This window comes from Eptesicus fuscus, chromosome 16 (assembly GCF_027574615.1).
Source record: "Eptesicus fuscus isolate TK198812 chromosome 16, DD_ASM_mEF_20220401, whole genome shotgun sequence".
Taxonomy (NCBI): Eukaryota; Metazoa; Chordata; class Mammalia; order Chiroptera; family Vespertilionidae; genus Eptesicus; species Eptesicus fuscus.
In genome coordinates this window covers 19,652,448-19,675,233 of record NC_072488.1, presented here as the reverse complement: position 1 = coordinate 19,675,233, position 22,786 = coordinate 19,652,448, and the positions used below count along the sequence as shown (strand labels likewise).

At 42.5% G+C, this 22,786-nt stretch overlaps 1 pseudogene; it reads right to left on the bottom strand.

The window, feature by feature from the left end:
- Positions 1 to 5,847: 5,847 nt before the first annotated feature.
- On the bottom strand, positions 5,848 to 5,962 carry LOC114230356 (U2 spliceosomal RNA; annotated as a pseudogene).
- Between the last annotated feature and the right edge of the window lie 16,824 nt (positions 5,963 to 22,786).

The window sequence follows — 22,786 nt, the reverse complement described above, 5'->3', positions numbered from 1 at the left end:
GATGAATTTTCTCCCTTTGCTTTTATTGAGAGGCCGTGTGGTAGAGTAGAAGGAGCAAGGGGCTTGGGGTGAGGAGGCCTGGCTTTAAATCTTAGTTCTACTTGTCATTTAATAGCTTTGAGATTAGATGGCCCCCATGTTTAGTTTCCTCATCTACAAACTGATAAGAACTTTCCTCCTTCGTTTGCAAGATTGTTGGGAGAATCAAATGAAACAGGATTTTAATGTCCTACATAAACTATAAAAATCTGTGCAAACATAAAACTTACCTTGCCATGAAATAACATGATGCAAGAATCTAAACAAACAAAAATCTACAAAACCTCTGGTCCTTGGGCAATCTCTCCTTTGCAAGTGAGAACTCTGGGCTGAATGTTGTAGCTAATAGCTCAGGCTGCCTCAGACCCATTTTGGAATGAGGCAAGGTTTGTATAAAAACATTAATCACGGATCATAAATCTGGAGGAATTGCAAATATGAGTCTTGTTGCTGTCCATGGTCACCATTTGGCTTTGTGGACAGAAGACACCCACTCTTCAGCCTGTCAGAGCCTTCCTTTCGCAGGTCTTGTGAAAGGAAGGAACTTTAGAAGTGATGGCCTCAATACTCCTCTCCAGCTTCAGGCAACCACCTCTAAGAAATAGCACCTCTCCATAAATTCATTTTTAAAAGGCAAAAGAAAAAAAATACTCACCAAGTAAACCCCAAACCAAAATGCCGACTGTGAAGAAAGAAAAAGTATTTTTCTGGGAACTTTGCGTCAAGTAACTCTGACACCCTGAACCTATCTCATCATGGACTCCGATGATCAGAGCCAGCCATCAGTAAACTGTAAGAAAGGCCACGCGCTTCTGTCTCCTGAACTTCTGCACACAAACGCATTCACACTCATAAGGCCATTTGCTTTTCCCTTTACCCGTATGAAACCCCCGTCTCAGAAAAGGAGCCTCTGTACTCATTCTTCCTTGAAGGTGAAGATGACTAGTTTAAAGCATAACATTTTACTTCTTTTTTTCGTATTTAACAGGATGCAAAACTTTAAGCCAAAGGAACAGATCCCTACTTGTGACATTTCAGGTATCATTCAAGCTTAGTGCTTAAATGCCCATTTCCCAAAAGTCTCACATTAAAGACGTTATAATTTTGTGCCTTTGCCAATTTATTAAATGAAAAATGGTACCTTCTGGTTTTAATTTGCATTCCTTTCATTATAAGCTTTTCATACATGCTTTTGCCACTCATATGTTTTCTTTTGAATGTTGCTTATTCATGTCCTTCAGCAGCTTAGTAGAAAGATCACTTGGCGGGGAAAAGACCTGGGAATCAGCCCAGCCCACCTCAGGCATCAGCTTTTTTACCTATAAAATGAGGGAGGCTGGCTCAGGTAACCAGGGTATTCTGTAAGAGCTCTAAAATGCATGACTGACAACATACTAGTAATAACCAGTTTTCTACTATTTTTTACTTAAAGATAGCCAATCTCATCAACAAACGTAACACCAGGAGTCAAAATCATCTAGTGCCCTTACGAGCTTCATAAACAAATAGGAATGACTCATCTGCAGCCTGCATTCACATGAGCGAAGCCAATTTCACCAACATCTACAGGCCTGTACTTCTCTTGGCTAATTTCAAAGCAACTTCTCACCTGAGCCCTTTATCTGCATGAGTTATGTTTATAGAAATTAGTTTAATAATGGCCCTTCTTAGACATTATCTACTATATTTTCCTTAAGTGTGAGAGGGCTACATTAGATTGTATCTGCACTGTTTAAGTACTATATACAACCTCCAGCGGGTGGTTCAAGTGATGAGTTGTTAAAACAAGTACCTGCCGCTACCTGATAAAATCCAGACACATCAATAGAAGTGGTGGCTAAAATATCACAATTCTGGTTACAAACGTAATTACCTAAATCCTCTCTCGGAGAAGAGTAGATAGGAGTTAGTGTACCTACATTAACATTTCCCTGTTATAGATTCTATCTAGTAAAGAAGTAGAAAAGGAATTCTAGATGTAAAGATCCAAACACTCTAGACCCGTGGTCGGCAAACTGCGACTCGCGAGCCACATGAGGCTCTTTGGCCCCCTGAGTGTGGCTCTTCCACAAAATACCACGGCCTGGGCAAGTCTATTTTGAAGAAGTGGCATTAGAAGAAGTTTAAAAAAATTTGGCTCTCCAAAGAAATTTCAATCGTTGTACTGTTGCTATTTGGCTCTGTTGACTAATGAGTTTGCCGACCACTGCTCTAAACTATTTCTAATAAGCTCACACAGAACTAGGCATGCACTATTATTGACAGATTGTTTCTTCCAGGTTCTTGTTATTGGTTTTGAAAGATTTCTAGAAAATATATATTACACTTGCCTGTTTGCAACAATCTAGTCCAGAATGAAACAACCAAAGTTAGGAATGACATTGAAAATAAGGAAGTTAAATTATAATGAAAGCTAGAGCTGTGTGTCCAATACGGCAGCTACAATGTGAACTCTTGAGATATGGCTAGTTCTAATTGAAATGTGCTTAAAGTATAAAATATACAGTGAATGCCAAAGACTTAGTATGAAAAAAAAGAGAATGTAAAATATCTCATTAATAATGTGTATCAATTACATGGTAAAATAATATTTTGGATATATTGGGTTTTAGAAGTTTTAAGCATGTACTGCTAATACATACCTATATTTACTTAAATAATGCCCATATACATGCTAAGCTAAATCATGTGCATTGGAAAATATTTATTTTAGTTATTGGTACAAAAAATTTTGCTCTTACTAAAAATATTATTATTAGTAATAACAATATATTTTCCCCAAGCTCTCCATCTTATTACAAAGTATTATATAAATACTAGTGGCCCGGTGCAGTCGTGCACATTGAAAGGAAATTAATTAGAAGAAATATTTTAATACCGCTATTCGCCCTTTCTCTATAATAGAAGTGTCAGCCAAATTCATGATCGACAATGACACATCGAAATACACGCATGTGATTGGTGCCAGTGAGAGCTTTATATGTATTGTGCATGCGCAAGTCAATGTTTATTTTTAAGTTGCCAGTGTGCGTCATACACTGAGTGGCCAGATTATTATGATCTTTGAACGCATAATAATCTGGCCACTCATGTGTGTGTGTGTGTGTGTGTGTGTGTGTGTGTGTGTGTGTATGTTAGAGGCCCGGTGCATGAATTTGTGCATGGGTGGGGTCTGGCCAGCCTGGCCCGGGGGAGGGGACATGGGCGGTTGGCCGGCTTGCCTGCTGGTCGAACTCCTGGTGGAGGGGACAATTTGCATATTAGCCTTTTATTATATAGGATATATACTGAGTGGCCAGATTATTATGCCTTCAGAGATCATAATAATCTGGCCTCTCAGTGTATGTACCGGATGGTCAGACGGATGGATGGTTGGCCACTTAGCCTTTTATATATATAGATTCCACTAAATCCACTTACATAGGCTTACCTAGCCTACAATATTCCACAAATACTCAATATGCTAAAAGACAAAGAATGAATGGAAGCTCCACTGTCAAACTACCCATGCCATGGAACCCCTCCTCTCAGATGTCACTGTAATAAATTCACAACTCTCAAGGAGAACTTAAAATATTATTTCCATTGTTCCTTGGGTTTTTTTGTTTGTTTGTTTCAGCTGTTAAGATAAGGTAACATTTACCTGGAAAGAAACTGAACTGGAAGCTCATTCATCTCAACTCCATAGTATTGCTTTCCTACGTATCTCTCTTACAGTCTGCGAATTCTTGAGAATTTCCTGAATTTAGAGAAATACTCCCCTGTGGACTAATTTTACTCTGTGGCATTCTATTCAGTGAGGTTTCAACTTCAATTAAAATAAACTTGATCAGAAAAGTATTCTGCTTGGATTTCTACTGAAAAAGGCCTTAAATCATCAATGCAAACTAAAATGTAAATCCCCACCACACCCAACTTCCTGTGTAGGAGGGCAGAGCCTGGGGAAACCAGGCAGCTAGGGCTGCAGGGAGTAAGGAAAGAGAAGAGGGGATACACTATTTTAGGAGCTTTACTGTAATTACATCATCTACAGAATATAAACAAGTATATGGAAAAGGGATTGGAAGAGAGGTAAAGAAAATTCCTTGTCTATCTTTACCCACCAACTGCAAAGTCTTATATCTTAGCCGAAGCTGACAATGACATTCCAAGAAGGATTGGATGGACATGGCCACCAAGAACAGTCACCTCCTAGGAACTCTAGCACCTTCCACCCCCACCCCCACCCCCACCCCCCCAGAACAGGTGGCTGGGCTTTTTGCAAGACTTGTTTAAACAGCCAGTAAAAGAAAGTGTGTGTTTAATTTTGGAGAAAGGGCCTGCTGTTTTAGATGATTATTTTTAATTAGCTAATTTCTGGGAGTTGATTAAATTTGGAAATAATTGCAGCTTGTGAACTATTTAAGACCCTCAGATTGTGATGCTAGGGCTGCCTCGGGAATTTGGGGATGGGTTGTCACCCTGTGACCAATTTCCAGTCCTGAAAACAAACATCCTTTGTCTACAGAAGAGATCGTGGTCGTGCATATTTTTTCTAGTTCTTTTCTGCCTGGAAAGAGACTCCCATCTGGCCAACTTCTCTTTTTTTCTCCATTTTCTTGTATAAAAATATGCAAAACACAAATGCATGAACCACCAGAACAGCAGATTATGTCGCCTGCATATTGCAGATAAAAATTGAAATATGACAAGAAGTTAAAATTTGTCCTTGGGGGAAGCATGTAAAAGTCAATTTATTTGCATAATAATAATATAAAAATTCTAATAAGTCTAGAATGGGAAGTCAAATAATTATTGGGGGGGAGGTAATTGCCAGTTTGAAAAAATTAGGCATGAGTAAATTTAAGAGAAATCGTTTTAAAATTTAGAATATTTAAGACTAGGATGTGAACTTGTTTTATAAATAGAAAATCTTAAGACTTTAAAAGTACTGTGAAAATTATATGTCTGACCCAAATTTACAAAGCACTTTCACACCCATTATACTATTTTTCCATTATACACGGAAAAATACGGTACTCTAGTAAGCACTGAAATAAGAATTATTTTAATAGCTGTATTAAATTTGCAAATTAATTTTATGTTTAGATTACTCTAGTAAGCATTGAGATATTTTTAATATGTTTTTATTGATTTTAGAGAGAGGGGAAGGGAGAGGGAGAGGGAGAAACATAGACCGACTGCTTCCTGCACACCCCTCACCAGGAATGGAGCCCAAAACCCAGGCATGTGCCCTAACTGGGAACCCAATCAGCAACCTTCCGGTGCATGGGATGATGCTCATCCAACTGAGCCACACCAGCCGGGGTGCATTGAGATATTTATGTGAATGTGTGGTATTTAATAGACCCTAAAAACTGTACAAATTAAAGACTGAAACCAAATATCTCATTTTATTACTCCAGCATGCTCTTGCCAATTATGAATAAGTATCTTCTTTATCTGATCAAGGACCAGAGCTCAGAGTCAAATTAATTAACCTAAAGTCACAACAAAATACTGTGATTTACACCTACTCTGAACCAACCCAGGCTAAGAATCATGGGGACTTCAATATGGTTTTGAACAGCCTTTTGCCCTTTCCAAAATAACTCACTTACCTTGCTTGGATACATTTGTAGTGTAGAATACAATTTAGATATCAGGTCACTTCGTAAAAGTTAAGGAGTAGACTTTGTTCCTGCACTCAAGATTCAGTATAAAAACACGTAAATGCACAGTCAAGAATCACTGAGTCTTCTTGTGTCAGACACCAAGGATGCTCTCAATGACCCCTGAAGCCAGGTAGGGAGAATACTGGAATAGCTTAAAGGGTAAATAAGGGATTACTTGGACATCAAATAGATGGAAACTGTAACTGATTTTATTAAACTGGTAAAAACAGATACTACACTTGATCTTAGCCAAAAGGCCAAGAAGCAATAACTGCAACTGATTTTAGCACACTGAATTCCCAAAGTCTACGAATCCATAGTGGTGAGGTAACGGGGGAGAATAAAAAGGTAGGGCAAAGTAAAGGAAAGTTTCACTGTATAAAAGAATGTCAGCTAAACAATCCACCAAATGAAAAGGCAGCCTACAGAATGGGGGAAAATATTTGAAAGCTGTATATCAGATAAGAGGTTAATATCCAAAATATGTCAAGAATTCATACAACTCAATCGCAAAAAAAAACAAACAAACAGAAACACAAGCAATCTGATTAGAATGGGCAGAGGAACTGAACAGACATTTTTTCCAAAGAAGACGTACAAATGACCAACAGGAGCATGAAAAGATGTTCAATATCACTAAAAATAAAATATTTCAAAACCACAATGAAATATCACCTCATGCCTATTAGAATGGCTACCATTAAAAAGACAAGAGATAAGTGTTGGTGAGGATGTGGGGAAAAGGGAACCTTTGTGTGTCCTATTGATAGAAATGTAAATTGGTTCAACCACTATAGAGAAAAGTATAGTAATTCTCAAAAAATAAAACTACCATATGACCCAGCAATTCCACTTCTGGGTATATATCCGAAGGAAGTAGAACAGGATATAGAAAAGCTATCTGCACTCTCACGTTTATTGCAGCATTATTCACAATAGCCAATATATGGAAACCACCAGGTGTCCATCATGGGATGAGTAGATGTGGTGTACACAGACACTGGCATTTTATTCAGCCAAGAGAAAGAAGAAAACCCTGCCATTGTGACAAGGTGACCTTGAGGGCACTATGCTAAGTGAGATCAATCGGACAGAGAAAGGCAAGTATATATGATATCACTTACATGTGGAATCCCAAAAAGCTAAAACAGAGGGTAGAATGGTGGTTACCAGGGGTCTGGGGATGGAGGAATTGGGGAGATGTTGGTCAAAGGGTATAAACTTGCAGTGAGCAGATGAGTAAGTTCTGAAGATCACCCTAATGCATAGTAGGATAATTATAGCTAATGGCTGTATTATATACTTAAAAGTTGCTAAAAGACTCGATCTTAGATGTTCTCACCACAAATAAAAAAAGATAATTATGTGATGTGATAGCAACATTAGCTAATACTATGATGGTAATCATATTGCAATATGTAAATAAATGTATCAAATCAACATGTTGTACACCTTAAACTTACACAATGTTATTTTATTGAGACAATTATATCTCAATAAAAAAGAAAAATACCAGCTAACAAATGTTTAATAAGTGGTGAAAAGTCACCATATTGCAATGCCAGTGTTATCATTAATTCAAGCAAGAATTATCTAAACCAGAGGTTCTCAAACCTCAGTGTGCATCAGCATCCCCCTGAGGCTTGTTAACACACAGCTTACTGTGTGCTACCTTCAGAATTTATCAGGTCTGGGGTCGGGGCCAAGAATTTGCTTTTCTGTCAAGTTCCAGGATCACACTTTGAGAACGATAGTTGTAAACAATGGGGTGATGAGGCTGTTAAGGAACAGGTTAGTCACACAAAGGTTATCTTACCTAATAATAGACAAACATGTAAATTGACTGTACCGCCACTACGCCACCAGCCAATCAGGAGTGATATGCAAATTAACCCAACAAATATGGCGGTTAATTTGCATACACAGGTGCCGAGTGATGGGGGTGGGACACTTGTGTCATCACCATGATGATGATGCAGACATTCTGCCCCACCCCTGGTCTCTCAGAGCCTCTGGGCAGCATGGGAAGGCGGGGCAGGAGCAGAAAGAGGCGGCTCCCTGAGCAGAAAGAGGTGGCTCTGGGGCCTGAGCAGAAAGGGGCTGGGCTGGAGTGGAAAGGTGGTGCCAGCAGCCGCCAGGTAAAGGAAAGCCCATTCTAGCACTAATCTTTGTGCATCAGGCTTCTAGTCTCTATATATAAAAGCCTAAGCGACCATTACTACCAGAAGACCAGTCGACCAGATGACCGGCCAGTAGCTATGACGCACACTGACCACCAGAGGGCAGACACTCAACACAGGAGCTGCCCCCTGGTGGTCAGTGCACTCCCACAGCCAACCTCCTGCCTCCAGCATACCTCCTGCGGTCCCTCCCACCCTGCCAGCCCCTATTGGGACTGGACAAGACAGCCCTGATTGACCAGGAGGGACCCCACCCATGCACAAATTCATGCACCAGGCCTCTAGTCTATATAATAAAAGCCTAAGCAACTGTTACAGCAGATCGACGGAACTACTGGTCGCTATGATGCACATTGACCACCAGGGGGAAGACGCTCAATGCAGGAGCTGCCCCCTGGTGGTCAGTGCGCTCCCACAGGGGGAGCGCCACTCAGCCAGAAGCCAGGCTCATGGCTGGCAAGCGCAGCTGCCACAGAGGGAGCCTCTCCTGACTCCACAGCAGCACTACCGAGTGGCGGCAGCAGGTGCAATGCGAGCAGCGCAGCGCCTGGCCCTGATTCAGGCTCCTCCCTGGCCACCTGCTGCTTGGCGCACTGCTACATCCCCTGAGGGGTCCCGGACTGCAAGAGGGTGCAGGCCGGGCTGAGGGACGCCCACCCTCCCAGGTGCACGAATTTTGTGCACCAGGCCTCTAGTTTAAAATAAGCATTTAAAAGGGGGGAAAAGGGATCAAGAAAAACTAAATAAATAAATAAATAAAAGAAAAACTAAATCACAGTGGTAGAAAATACCAGTACCTTTTTCTAAATTCAGATACTATTCATGCTGTTGGTCTTGAAGTCCCGGGATTGAAGAGGGCAGACCTTCCTGGAACGGCTGGGCAGGGTCACATCTAAACTTTAAGAGCACTTTAGGACCCACAGTTCTACTTTTGTTTCTACTGTTAACAGAGTTGTTTGACCTTGGGCAAGTACTCAGCTTTTCTTTAGGCTTTATCTCTTTACTTATAAAATGATGATCTTGAATTAAATGTTTTCCATGGGCCTAATGGCAATGGGTTCCAAAGCCTGAAGAAATTAGGCTAGAAGCAATGTCTGCATCCTGCAGCTTTGAAATGAGAAAATGGCAACACAGAGACACCGTCTGTAGTGAAAATGGTCCTTATAACATTACATCAGGGATTTTTTTTTATTAGAAAATGCTTGTCTTAGCATCTTAGCAATATAGATTTTAAAGGAATGTGAAAGAAATGTTTTAAGACAAGTTTTTTTTAAAAAAATCAATGTTGCCGCAGCCACTCTGCTTTATACAGGGAACTAGAAATCACTTTACTCTGCAGAAATAAATTAACTGAGTTCTATTGAATGGAGCATTACTTTCTTCTACATGTAAAATCATAAACCACACTTATAAAATTTTGTGTGATAATGAGGTAGATACAGTAAGGGAGACCTTATCAGAAAATATGCTTCTTTGCTACTAACTATAAAAGGTAGCTAGCCCTAGCTGGTTTTGCTCAGTGGATAGAGCATTGGACTGCGGACTGAAGGGCCCCGGGTTCGATTCCAGTCAAGGGCACATGCCCAGGTTAAGGGCTCGATCCTCAGTAGGGGCTGTGCAGGTGGCAGCTGATCAATGATTCTCTCTCATCAATGTTTCTATCTCTCTCCCCCTTCCTCTCTGAAATCAATAAAAATTATACACACACACACACATACATATATAGTGGTTAGTTTATACTCAGTGCCGTTTAGACAGGTCCCAAGCTTACCCCCTTTACAGATTCTTTATTCTGTCTTGAGGCCATTCTGAGTAATGCTTGAAGTTGGTGTTACTATGGGCATATCTTGAAGGGTACCTCAAAGACCACTTCTCCAGTCCTTGCCTTTTTACAAGAATTTCATCAACAAAGGTCCAGGAGAGGACAGGGTCATCTTGATGGGCATGCAATGGACAAAAGGTGGCTCCCCCAAAAGACAGTTCTCAGTGGAAGAAGAGGAAAAATAGGATTAAACATCGGGATTTGCTTCAGTGAGTGTAGAATCTCCGAGGAATTAGGAGCTTGGAGTTAGACAAATGAGAGGCTTGAGAAGTGAGAGTCAGGTAAGGAATAGGGAGACAGATGGTGGAGGCAGCCCGGTGGGCAGGATGGGTGGAGTGAAGCTCTGGTATCTGAGGTCTGAGCCTACCTGTGAGGTGGGAAAGACGAGGATGACCCAGAGCAGCCGAGCTTGCTTTCATTTTATCCTCATGTTACGAGCGCACGATAATACCACTTTCAGCAAAGCCGATCAGGCTGAAGCCATGCAGTTCTGGGCTAAACATGTGCATATACATATTTCCCCCCATGTCTCAGGCAGCGCTGCCTCCCCTCCTCCTACTTCACCCTCCTCCACGCCAGCCACACACCCTTTGTCAGGTCCCCCACAGCAGCGGGTTGTAGAGGTAGCAAAGGAGAGCAAAGCCAAGCCCTAAAAGGCTGTGACCCACGCCTCCTGGTCTCCAGTGTCCAGCTCCTTGGCTGTCATCTCCCAGGGGCCCTGGAAGGCCCAAACCCTAGTTGGGATGTTGCTTTTAGAGCAAAAGCCAAAAGTCAGATGTGCCAGATTGAGAACCCAGGGGGTACGTCTGTCCGGCCTTTGGTTCACCTGCATTCCATAATAATTGCATACAACAGGAAGGCACCATTAAAGACATAGCTAGGTGCACATAAGCATACACACTTATTTGTTTTAAGAAAATGTCCTACTATTTCAAAATTGTAACAGTGTAGAAAACTGGCCTTTTTTTCTTCTGATGGTGTTATATCATGCTCATTTTACTTATGAGTCTCATTTTTGTGAGACTCAGTGCTGGTCTCATGTTTTTAGAGTATATAGGGCTCCCAAATATAGAATGGCACATACATGTCTCACAAACATAGAACCATATGTTTTTGGTTTCACAAGCTCAGGCCAAGGATCCATTTTTCTAGTATTACATTTTAAAGGTAGGAGTTGAATAACACCTAGTGATTCTATTTACCTCCTAAGACTGGAAAGCCCTGGCCGGATAGCTCAGTTGGTTGGAGTGTTGTCCCGATACGCCAAGGTTGCAGGTTCAATCCCCAGTCAGGGCACATATAAGAATCAACCAATGAATGCATCAATGAGTGAACAACAAATCGCTGTTTCTCTTTCCCTCTCCCTCTCTCTTTCTCTCTCATCAAGAAATGAAAACAAAAAAAAATTTTTTTTAAAAAAGAATGAGACTGGAATTGAGCAAGGGGGCCTCTCCAAGTCGCAGCCTGACCTCAGCCCCAGCTGGACCTCACAATAACCTTGCACACTGCTGTCCTTCAAAAGATTCAAGAACAAAGCCGTTGGAACGTTCCTCTCTTGAATAATCTCCTTTTTCAAGGAGATAAATCTGAAACAGCAGTGTACAGACAGTCCTTGGGAGGAGGAGCCAGTGGATGGAGTGAAGCCAGCGCTGACCTCGCAGCTAGCTTTGCACGGGGGGTGATGTAGGGCAGAGAGTTTAAACTAGCTGAACCTCAGTTCTCTCCTCAGGAAAGTGGGGATACTACCACCTGCTGCATAAGCTAAAATATAAGTAAGGTACCTGGGGTGTTGGGAATGTCCAAAGCCAAACCAGCACTCTGAGAGGGGCTGCCCGAGGCGACAGGGCATGCTCTTTGCATGAAGAATGAAGGAGAAGAATGAAGGATGAGGAAGCTCCTGGTCGATGGTGTTGATTTTCTTAATAAAGTAGAAGCCAAGATCAGGAGCAGAGGCGAGGTGGAAGCGGATGGGAGAGAGAAGATGTAAGAAAAGAAGACAAGGTGTAAGTCAGGTGTTCTGAAGATGGGTATGTAGAGTGTGCCAGAATTCAGCCGGCTTCTCGGTGATACGAGTGAGTGCCCTTTGGAGGCTGCCTTCAGGACATCAGGTGTGCAGCTGTGTGCTTGTCCAGCACGTCTCAGGTGCCGTGCGCGGGCACAGAACGCGTGGACGGAGGGGGTTAACTGAGGCGGGACTGTCTGCAAGGCAAGTGTGGTGAAGGGAGAGAGGCAAGGACGCGGAGAGCATTTTTGAGGGAGTGGTCATGTTGGTACAAATAAGGAGAGAGGAAAAGACAGTCGTTGACTGCCCTGAAAGGAGTCGGGAGCAGTTTGGCTGCGTGTTCCACCTTGAATATGAATTAGGTTACCTTCTCCCTTGGAAGGCAGAAGCAGCTAAGACCAATGTGGTGTCAAAATAATAATTATCCATCTCCATTACATTAGCAAGCCAAATCTACAAGTTTATTAACAGAATAATACAACTGGAGCAAGGGCAGTGTATTCTGCCAGTACACAAGTACCTAAACATCACATCAGATGATGAAAGAATAGCCACAGGGTCATATCATTAGATGTGGTACCAGTTATCTGTACCGCTGTGTAAGCACCCCACAGCTTCGTGGCGTAAAACAGCCGTTCTATTATACTCAGGCATCCTGAGGGTCAGAAATCAGGTCAGAGCACAGCAGGCACCATTGATCTCTGCACCACGGCGTCCTCCGGAGCCCCACGGGGCAGTCTGGAGGCTGAGGCACCAGAATCCTCTGGCGGTATCGCCCCTCACTTGTTGGGCACTTGATGCTGGCTGAGGGCTGGGAGCCCAACTGGGCTGTCAGGTGGGAATTGTAGACATACCTCTGTAGGTGCTCTCTCCATGGGTTAACCTGAGCTTTCTCACGGCGTGGTTGATGGATTCCAAGCGTGAGCATCCCGAGAGAAGAAGGTGGGCGTGCATGGCATTTTTATGACCCAGCCTTGGGAGTAACACCGCCTCACTTCTGCTGTATTCCGTGGGTCCAGGCAGTCACAGAGATTTTCCCAGGTTCAAGGAGAGAGGATATAAACCCCACCACTCAATGGGAAAAGCGTCAAGCATATGGGATGAGCGATAATGTGGCATCTTAAAAAGTATAATCTGCTACAGATTTTGAAAAATTGCTCGATAAAATTCAGCAACACTTTCCTTTTTGAGCTCTGAGATGGAAGGAAAGAAGAGGATGGGTATGTATCTAAAATAATAGGAAACAGGGTCTCAAAGATGTATTTGTAGGTCTATATTCATAGTAGCATTATGCACAATAGCCAAGAGGTGGGAGGGACCGAAGGGTCATTGACAAATGAACAAGCAAAATGTTCCATATACAAATAATGCAATAGTATTTAGCCTGAAAAGGGAAGGAAATCCTGACATACGCTCCAACAAGGATGAGCTTTGGGGACATTATTCTGAGTGAAAAGAGTCACAAAAAGACAAATACTGTATGATTCCATTTATATGAATTACCTAAAGTCAAATTCATAGGAACAGAAAGGAGAATAGTGGTTACCAGGGGCTGAGAGGATGGGGGAAATGGATAGTAATTGTTTAATGGTGCAGAATTTTAGTTTTGCAAAACAAAAAGAGTTTTGGAAATTGGTTGCACAACAATGTGAATATACACAACACTAGTGACCTGTACACTTAAAAATGGTAAAATTCATGTTTATTTTATCCCAATTTTTTTTTAAAAAAAAGAAACAGGAGGAAACTTTCTAGATATACTAAAGAATACTATGGCCAATATTGCATACTGGCATGCTCTAGAATGAAGGCGGAGAGAAACACTAAAACACTATTTCTCAGGCTTCTTTGTGGCTGGGGCTCAAGATGGGATTTGGGTCCCACCAAACAGAAACACTATTGTGAGACCTCGATGTGGAACAGAGCGATCTGTGGAGAGGGGCAGTGAGCAGAGCATCTGCTGGGTTGGGGTCGAGTGGGGCACAGGTGGCAGGAATCCGGAGCCAGTGACTGTGGCAGCAGTTTATTAATTTGGCAGATGACTTCTTGATTCAGCAGCTTTCAACATCAGTGGGTGGCCGCATTCCCGATTCGGATCCAGGCAGAGTGGTTGTGGGGTCCAGGAATTGCGGAGGTCTCACTCCACTCCTCCCACCTCTATAAAAAGGTGGGAGGCACAACTCATCATACTTTGCATATCGATTGCAAATGTAGAGAATCAAAGACATTCTTTTAGAAAGAAAACTAGTGGAACCATTAAAAGAGTTAAGTAAGGTGGCCAGGTTTAACTCAACTATATTAAAAAAAAAAAAAACACCCAATGCTTTTTCTCTAATCCAATAATAATTAAGTAAAAAATGTAATTTTTAAATTCCCATTTCTAACAACAACAAAAGTTAACAAGAACCAGGAATAAATTTACGAGAAATGCGCTGGACCTATTTGGCACACAGGTTCCATTTCAATCCTTTTTCCCTCTGTTTCACCTTCAGAATATGTTCCACATTCTCCTAACTAAAATCAATAAACAACTAAGCCCTGGCCGGCATGCTCAGTGGTTAGAGCATTGGCCTTTGCACTGGAGAGTCTCTGGTTCAATTCCCAGTCAAGGGCACATACCTGGGTTGCATGTCCGATCCCCGCCCCAGTAGAGGCATGAGTGGGAGACAACCAATTGATGTGTCCCTGTCAATGTTTTTCTCTCTCTCTTTCTCTCTCTCTCTCTCCCTCCCCACTACCTTCCCTTCTCTCTAGAATCAATGAAAAAGATTTCCTCACTCTTCGAGTGAGGATTAAACAAACAAACAAACAAAAAAAAAACAACTAAAAAGAATATTAACAAAATACTTCATGATAACTGTTTCTACTGAATGCTCAGTAATAAGAAAACCTATTTTTGTCCGGTCAGCTGGGCAAATTAAAATTCAGTTCTTCTTTAGCTGTTACCGTTGCTTTCCATTCCAAGGTTTTGTTGTTTTTGTTTTAATTTCTATGTTAGAGTTAAGAAAACAAAAGCGACACAACCCATAAATCAAAGCAATCTCTTTCGTTTGTAGACAAAGGAGGTTCAGAGGAAAACCATTCCTAACCAGCAACACTCTGCCTCGGGGAGAGAGACTTTTAATAGAATCCTTATGAAACTGTATTCCTGGCATTCTCTTCATAAATCATGCATGTATAAGTAATTTTCAAAGATTTAGGGAAATGAACTGTTGCACAAGGGATGATGGGATATGCTATTATTATTTTTTATTTGTTTTCTTTCTCTTTCTTTTTTTGGAACTGCTGGTAGTTTACTGGAAAAAAAAAAAGAAGAGGTTATCTCTGTCAGAAGCAGTAAAAGAGTAGGTCTGATGAAGTGTGGATGCTTCTTTTTTATCATAAGTAAGCTCTGTTTATGGAAAATAACCAAAATTAGAGTAATCTCTTTACTTAGAGATTCAGAGCTATATCAATTTCTGTACCTATTATGAGAAAGCAATCAGTTTGGAAAGTTACAGATGTATTTCTATAATCAATGAATCGAGGCTTTTAGATGGAAGCATCATGATTAAAAATATCTGTTGATATCTTATAAATCAATATCCATTTACAAATATATCAGTTGGGACTGCTCGGAAGGAGAAACTGAAATAAAGTCAAGAATGCAAAAGGCTTGTTGCTAGTAACATCTGTGAAAGGAGGAGAAAGCAGGCCTGGGCAGAGGAGCCAGCGGCCCACAAAGCAGGTTTGCTAGTGACTCAGCCACCCCAATGGTGGCTGGGGGAGGATCCTGCATTGGGTGGAAATGGCCTTTTGTTCCATCAAAGATGGCCTGGGGGAGGATCCTGCATTGGGTGGAAATGGCCTTTTGTCCCATCATCTTGCTGCATCACGGATTAGGGCCACCTCAGGGAGAGTCTGACCTTGGCTCGAAAGCTGAAGGAGACTTGAAGGAGCTCACTGCACAGTCCTCCCAGTTGGGCAACAAGTCTCCTCGAGATGGCATCTGAGCTGCACAGTATCCCCAGGTCTGCTGCAACAAGTTAGCCTCAGTTTACATGCAAATTTGTTTACATGCAAAACAAATTATGTGCAGCTTCCTTACAATTTCTTACTTTTTAAAAATAATAAGGAATGAGCACATGCCCGGGTTTCTGGCTCCATCCCCAGTTGAGGGTGCGCAGGAGGCAGCTGATCCCTGTTTCTCACATGGATATTTCTCTCCCTTTCCCTCTAAACTGAATAAAAACATACAAAAAAATAAAAATGATAAGGATGTAATAAACAATATGTTTTCCAAAAATGCCAGCTGACCAGGGGGCCTGACTGGCTCTATCATTTGCCATATGGACTTGGAAAAAAACAGGTACTCTGTAGGTCACGTGTGTTTATCTAATAAAATCTAGAGTCACTCCCCTAGTCTGGAAGAGCCTATGAGCTCCCAATGGGGTAACAGCCCTGAGAGTCAGAATGAACAAGGAATAAGACAATAGTATAAAAAAAGATCACTAGTGCTATATAGTTCAGAAGTTATTACCACGTCAAGGCATGAGGTCTGACTTCAAAAAAACTCAAAATACTGTTTTAGATTTCTTAGAGATACCAATATAATAGAAATAATACTAGAAATAGTCACTATTAGGTAAGTAAAATTCTCTCCTTTGGCTTATTATTACTCTATCACTATGAAAAGAGCACCCTAAAATACAGTATAAACATTAAATAATTAGCCCTCTAGTTTGTCAATAGTCATCAAAATTGCTAATGTACTTTGCCATTGACCCAGCAGTCCTCTTGAGGGAATTTATCTTCAGACATACTTGAATACAAGCAAAATAATTTTACTCATTGCAGTACTGTTTGTAATTAGATATTAGGGGGGGAAAAGTCCTTCAAAAGGAAACAGGTAAATTATTGTACACCCATGTAATAGAATTCTATAAAAACATGACTGCTAGTGGATGTGAAGTTTCTATTTGGGGTGATGAAAATATTCCAGAATTGATTGTGGTGCTGATTGCAGAACTCTGTGAATATACTCAAAACCATTGCTTTGAACAATTTAAATGGGTGAATTATACAGTATGTGAATTTTATCTCAATAAGCTGATTTTTAAAAATATTTTACGTTAATTAATTACAAAGGGTAGAATTAACTTTATATTGAAGAAACTTGGAAGACTTCACCTTAACCAAGTAATCAAAGTTAGTATCAGTAATGATGGGACAAATTGTCATTATGTCCCCTTGATATGATATGCTCAGAAGGACACGTCACTATGTACTATTCCTGCCAAAAATGCAAAACTTAAAAAAAAAAAAAGCAAATATGAATCTTATCATGAGAGAACTTCAGACAAACACAAATTGAGGGACATTATAAAACAGAATGGCCTGTCATTTTAAGAAATGTCAACATCATGAAAAACAAAGACAGACTGAGGAACTGTTCCAGATTATAGGAGACTAAAGAGACATGGAAATTAAATTCAGCATGTGATCCTGCATTGGATCCTAACCCAGGAAAAACAATCTGTATAAAGATCATTGCTGAGACAATTGGTGAAATTTGAATAAGGTCTGTAGATTAGATGATAGCATTGTAGCAATGGTAGCTTTCTAAGCTTAATCATTTTACTATGGCTGTGTAAATAAAAGCCCTTATTCTTAGAAATGCACACTGATTCACTGAAATGTTTGTGGTGAAGGGAGATGATGCGTGCAAGTTGCTCTCTAGTAATTCTGAAGAAATATACACATACAGGGTTCTATGTATGTATGTATATATGTATGTAGAGACAAGGACAGAGACAGAGACAGAGAGTCTGTATGAAAGGTATGAGAATCTTTGTATGCTTTTGAAACTTTTCGGTTAAAAATTATATTTGTGGCCCAGCTGCTGTAGCTCAGTGTTGACCTATGAGCCAGGAGGTCACAGTTCAATTCCTGGTCAGGGCACATGCCTGGGTTGTGGGCTCGATCCCCAGGGTGGGGCATGCAGGAGGCAGCAGATCAATGATTCTCTCTCATCATTGATGCTTCTATCTCTCTCTCCCTCTCCCTTCCTCTCTGAAAACCATAAAAATATATATTAAAAAAAAAAGAATGTGTGTGTTTAAATTTTAAGGTAATAAAACAGCTGTGTGCTTACTACTTTGGTTAGAGACAGAACATTACCAGTATCTCAATAGATTCTTGTATAAAACCTCCCCAGTTGCTAACACTGTTCCACATTGCTTTTTCCTATAATTTATGACGTATCTTAAGAAAATCTCTGAATACCTCTTACATCCTTCATAAATTTGGTATTAATTGAATACTATGTTATATAATTTTACTACTTATGTGTCCATAAAAATATTAGTTTTCTTATGTTGCATAACACATGACTCCAAAACTTAGCAGCTTAAAACAATACACATTTATTATGTCACGATTTCTGAGAGTCAAGGATTTGGAAATGGATTATATGAGTGGTTATGGCTCCGAATCTCTGAAAAGGCTTTCAGTGGAGATACTAACCAGATTTCAGTCATCTGAAAGCTGGCCTGTGGGAGAGAGATCTATTTCCCAGTTGGTTTATTCACATGGCTGATGGTAGGAGGCTGCAGTTCTTCCCAATGTGCTCTTCTCCATAAGGTGGTTTGAGCGACCTCACAACATGGCAGTGGCTTCTCCAAGAGCTAAAACCACAATGTTGCCCTAGCTGGTTTGGCTCAGTGGATGGAGCATTGGCCTGCGGACTGAAGGGTCCCGGGTTCGATTCCGGCCAAGGGCACATGCCTGCGTTGCAGGCTCGGTCCCCAGTAGTGGGTGTGCAGTAGGCAGCCGATCAGTGATTCTCTCTCATCATTGATGTTTCTATGTCTCTCTCCCTTTCCCTTCCTCTCTAAAATCAATAAAAATATATTTTTAAAAAATGAAATAAAAATAAATAAAATCACGTCTTTTAAAATTTAGCCTCAGAAACCACATACATAATTTCTATAAAACCCTATTTTGCAGATTGACGATTGAGTAAGATTGTCTACTCAGTGTGGGAGTGGTATCTATACCAGGAGTTAAGGCTCACTGTGCCATTGATGAGGAAAATAAGACATTTTTTGAGGGGGAGACCAGCAACCTGACTCTGTACCTAGTTAATTAGTATCCCTAATGCACATTCCTGTTAGCCTATAGTCTAGTCACTGCCCCTTCCTTAATTATCTGGTCTTGTAAGACCTGTTTACCTAAATACTCACATTTTACAGAGGCCATAAACCATGAACCATACACAACCCCCAGAGGGGGTTATCAGTGCTGGCGCCAGGCCTTTAGGTGTGGTCTCACAGCCCCCACCCCAACACATGGGGCTTTTTGCAAAGCTTGAGAAAGGTCCGGAAGTTTGATCCTTTTTTGGGGGACAAAGACACCAAAGGGTATAAAGAGAAAGCTTCCTCCATATTGACTTGCTCAGGATTTGGAAACAGGCTCCCCTGAGTCACGGGACTAATACATCTGGAAATAAATGGGTTATTCCTGTATCTCCAAGTACTCCTGTGTGTGTATTTTCTGGTTGCCTGGTAAATTCTGTAACACCATCTTGAAGGTTAGGTATCATAATAAATGCAACACAACTCAGTTCTACTTAGTTTTTTGCACTTTATATAATAAATTATTTAGTAGGTAGTTTCTGTGTCTTGCTCAATGTGTTTTCCCCCATTGGAAGTTCACAGGCATCCTATCGATAAAGAGGGAATGTGCTAATTGACCATCACTCTGTCACAAAGATGGCTGCACCCACAGCTGAGGCCAGGTTCCCATAAGGAGCCTTAACGAGCAATCAGCAGGGACCTGAAGCTACGCCCCCTGCCCGGCAGGACTTGACAAGGGTGGGACTGGCCGGGTCTGGATCTAGCCCAATGTGGGGGGGCGGGGGGCAGGCCGGGTCTGGGTCTCACGAGATTTTGAGGTACATGTGGGTGGGCGGGGACTTGACTCTGGGTCGCGCGGTGTGCCCCCGACTCTGATAGGAGGAAGGTTTTCATATACATCTTACTAATTTTCTTTCATCTCTAATACTTCTATTATAGAGAAAGGGCAAATAGCAATATTAAATTATTTCCTCTAATGAATCCCCTTTTAATGTGCAGGAATTTCATGCACTGGGTCACTAGTATTTCCATATTACCAGTGCTCTTTTTTAAAGATTCACTTATATTGAGGTGTATCTTAGTTCATTTGGGCTGTTATTTAAAAAAAAAAATACTATAGACTGGGTGGTATATACTAGTAAACAACAGACTTGTGTTTATCACAATTCTTGAGCTTGGGAAGTCCAAGATCAAGACACCTGCCAGCTTCCTGATTCATAGGTAACTGTCTACTCTTGTCTTCACGTGGCGGAATGAATGAGAGATAGCTCTGGGGTCTCTTTTATATTGGGTCACTAGTCCCATTCATGAGGGCTCCACCCTGATAACCTAATCACTTCCTCCAAACCCCACCTCCAAATACCATCACCTTGGAGATTAGGATTCAGCAAAGGAATTGGGGGGGGGGGGGAGGGGAGGAAGGGCACATAAACATCCAGTCTATTGACATGTATATTTTTGTTGCTCCATAGTATCCCACAATTTATTTACCCATTCTACTGTTTATGCAGTCACAAACAATGCAGTGAGGGACTTCCTCTGGGATATATATGCTATGAGAATACACATGCTTATTTGTATAGGACATGCCCATGTTCGTCTTTTGAAATAAGAAATAGTTATCTAAAGTAGTTGTGCTCATTTATTTTCCCATAGCAGTGGATAAGAATTTCAATTGCTTTACATCCTTGCCAAACTTAGTGTTGTTCAACTTAAAAAAAAAAAATGTGCCCATTCAATGGGCATGAAATAGTATTTTCAATGTGGTTTGAAGTTGCATTTCCCTGATTACTAATGAGGTGAACAGCTAACCATCGTTATTCCCTCTAAGGCAAACTACCTGTTCTGGATAGTAATTCTTTCTTGGTGATGTGAGTTGATGGCTGACACTACTGTTGTTAGGCTTGTTGGGCTCTGAAGTTTAAGGGGCAGGAATCCTGAACTGAAGTTAAGAAAGACTTGGGAGGGAACGTGGCAACTGAGCTGTGACGACGGCGTGGATTAAGGGTTCCACCATGAGCGTGTCTATGGGTGATGGGGTGAAGCTGTTTCGGGTGGGATTGGAGAAGAAAACTGGTTATGGGCATTCCAGGCAGACACAACTGCATAGGCAGGAGAGAGAGACAGACATGATAGGTTTACAGGAGGCAGCAGTACATTTTGAATGAGAGATACAGCGGGAAAGGTAAGTTAGTGGCCCTCTTGTGCAAGGCCATGCATACCAAGCCACGGACTTGGAACTTCATCCTGGGATTGCAGTGGGGACTCCTGAACGGGAGAAGACCGGACCTGAAGTTTGCTTCAGGAAGAGAATTGTGGCTGCATCCAGGCAGGGAACCGTGAGGCTGCGTCAGGCTGCGGGGCGGGGCGGGGGGTGGGGTGGGTGGCGAGAGCGGAAAACTGCACTCCCACCTGCAGGGGGCGCGCCGCCCGGCGGATCGCCCTCCCCACCCGCTTCCCTGCAGCTCGAGTCCCGACGCCCATCGCTCGGAGCTCGCCTAGCCCTCCTGACACGCCCCCTCGGGCCGCAGCTACGCCGCCTGGGCCGGCGCCCTGCGTCACGTCCGCTGTGGCTCCGGCCGGTTAGAACCCAGGAGGGGCGCGCACCGACGCTCTGCGCCTGCGTAGCGGTGCAGCCAGCGCGGAGGGGCCCACGCAGCTTTCGAGTGTGCACCCGCACGTTTGCGTTCCCGTGGCTATCGTCTCACGCTGCACACCCACAGGTGTTTTGAGTTTGGCCCTAGAGATGATAGGCAAACGGTGCAGGGGGGGCGGAGGGGGGCGGGCTCGATGGCTCCCTAGCGGCGCCGAGCCCAGCACCCCTCCCCGGAGGTCTCTCAGTTGAGAAGCGCCCGGTCTCTGTTCTGCGACATCCCTTCGGCTGCTGGCTCTCCGTCTGCAGCCAAAACGTCCTTCCGAGCGAACACCTGCCCCAGCCACGAAGCATGCCCAGCCCAGGCTGGGATCCATGATTCTAGGGCTTGTTTACCTCTGCAGTCCTATCAGGGAGTCGAGTTGAAGGGGACCTTGGAGGTCAAGCCCAACCTCCTAACCGTCCCCAACGTCCCGAGGGAGTGAATGTACGGTTTAGTCTGTGTGTGTGTGTGTGTGTGTGTGTGTGTACGCGTGCGCGCGCGCGAGTGTGTGTGTTTTTGGGAATGCACGCTCCCAAAGATTGTCCGTTTCCTGGGACAACTCTGGTTAGTCTTCCTGGAAGTTTCCTACATTCAACTTTCATCGGTTCAAAATTATTTTTTGAGCACCTACTGAGCCCTTACTTTCCAGCTACAGCTCTCACTTAAAATGTACTGTGGCCTCCTATAAACCTATCGTGTCTGTCTCTCTCTCCTGCCTATGCAGTTGTGTCTGCCTGGAATGCCCATAACCAGTTTTTTTCTTCTATCCCACCCGAAACAGCCAAGGACTGGAGATTCTGGGGCTGCAATGATAAATTAAGAGTCAATACAAAAGATGGCTGATCTATTCGAGCGTGCCTTATAGTGGGAATAGACCAACGAACTAAAAATTCATGGGCCCGTGATTTATGCTGGCAAGGAAAGAAACAAGACAAGGCTTCTGGTGGAAATAGGTGGGGACCGCTTAGGGTGATCAGAGTAGGCCTCTTGGAGGTGGTGGCCATTCTAACCAGCCAAGCGAACCTTTGGGAGCAGACTGAGCTCCAGGCCGGGGGAGGAACAAAGCCCCTGAGGCGGAAAAGAGGTTGGTGTCTGCTGGGAAGATAAGGCCAGTGTAACTGGAGTGTGCTGAGCCAAGATTTAGAAAGGTGGAAAAAAAAAAGGGCTAAGAATGCAAACAGGAGCCACACGCAGGCTTTGTGAGCCATGGTCAGAAGTTCGAAAGGAATAATGGGAAACCAAGGAGTCATTTGGGTCAGAAGCTTGATCTTAAAATTCAATGGCTTAGAATCACACATACATATCATACAATAGTCCTTTAGATAGTTGAAGATGGCT